Here is a 1,789-nt window from a genome sequence, read left to right as displayed (position 1 = left end):
GTATACTTGATCTTTTTTTCATTATAAAAAAGTAAATTGTAATTATGGTTAAATAACAAGCATTAAATATAATTTTAAAACTCTAAAACATTTAAGAATTTCCACATATTACGATCTAGGACTCCTAATTAGGCCTATGGGTTCAGTGAGGCAAACTCTCCCTAATCCTGACCTAATCAGTTAAGAAATATTTAGCCTCCCTTTATGACAAATTTTATTGCCTGACAGAATTCTGGCAATAGACGTAATTTTTTTTTCAAAGGTGAACAGCAGTATATTTAACCCAATTTAATCAGAAATAATGTCTCATAAGGCTATCAACATATTTAGCAAGATTTTTCTTTGGAAACTTTAAATATTCCTGTAGTCTCACACTACCACTTTTCTCCTCAGCCTGCGTAATATTGCCCCTACCCCCATTCTAACATTTGCACCAAAACTATATAATGGATAATGTTCATTTTTTCCCCTAGAATTCCTACCCATTATAGAATATCTAATGCCAGTTTCCATTCTAATAACAAATTAAAAAATATATCAAGAACAAGCTAAAAGAAATAAAGTTCCCTTAATTTTCTTTGGCATTTGATTGCTGGCCCTGACCCTTCCCAACTCCTTATTGCTTTATGAATCACAGCAAAGACTTCTGCATGCTCTCTTGAAAAAAAAGTCTGGAAGAACAAGAAATATGTGCAGTCTTTTTGCCTAAATGCCAAGTAATTAGAGGAGCTATTTTTATCTCCAAATACCCAGAGCAGATCATGCTTTGTAGTGCCTAGCAGCCATTCTCCACAGAAATAGCTATTTGGCTACAGTTGTACCTGTGAATCATACACTACAAAATGACAGTAACAAATCACTGATTCTGGAACACATTTTAACCCATTCAGTGTATAACGGTTGTTCCACACATATTGATCACTTCTGGTATCACCATTCTTGTATTTCATTTGAAATAGGAAAAGAAAATGTCCAGTTAAACATGGCCACTTGACCACATGTATTTAACTTCTCTCTCTTCCAAAACTCTAGTAAAGCAAATATAGAAAAGTAAAAAAGATATGTTTACCCCCAAAGACAAGGAAAATGGAAGAGAAAGTGACAGCAGATGAATATTTTTTAATTATTTTATAAGTAAGAGAGCAGATACTGGAGTGGTAAATATCATTATCAGTTTAAAAACAAAAGGAAATTTGCCAGCTAAGTACCTACAGAGCTGTAAGCCTATAAAGAAGAATGCCCCTGAAGCCTCAACTCTTGAAGGCCATAGGTACTTTGGGACGTAGAGGTAGGTTACACAAAAGGAGAGGGTTTACATTTTGGAGAATTTTAGCAAGGACGTTAGCCACAATGGGAAGCAAGTTTAATGTGTAAGACCCAAAACAGGGCATATGAAAGTCTATCCTATAAGGCCCTCAGCCTCACTATTCTACATTTTTTGCAGAATATTGCAATTAGCTGATTCAACCCTCCTCCTTTACGAACCAAGCATGAAACTGGATGATTCTTCTCTGAAGAAATGAACAGCTCTGTAGAAATTACTCCCACATGATGACATTTGGAGATTCTATTTAAAATGTTGACTTACTGGGCCGGCCCAGTGGCGCACGGGAGAGTGCGGGCGCTCCCGCTGAGGGTTCGGATCCCATGTGGAGACCGGTTCCCGCTCACTGGCTGAGCGCGGTGCGGGCGCAGCGAGGATTGCGATCCCGTTGCCGGTCCCCGGTACGGGCGCAACACTGAGGGTTGCGATCCCATTACCAGTCAGTAAAAAAGACAAAAAGGAAAA

The sequence above is a fragment of the Galeopterus variegatus genome, unplaced genomic scaffold (assembly GCF_000696425.1).
Source record: "Galeopterus variegatus unplaced genomic scaffold, G_variegatus-3.0.2 Scaffold10989, whole genome shotgun sequence".
Classification (NCBI taxonomy): domain Eukaryota; kingdom Metazoa; phylum Chordata; class Mammalia; order Dermoptera; family Cynocephalidae; genus Galeopterus; species Galeopterus variegatus.
The sequence above is the reverse complement of the archived record's forward strand: the minus strand, read 5'-3'. Positions refer to the sequence as shown.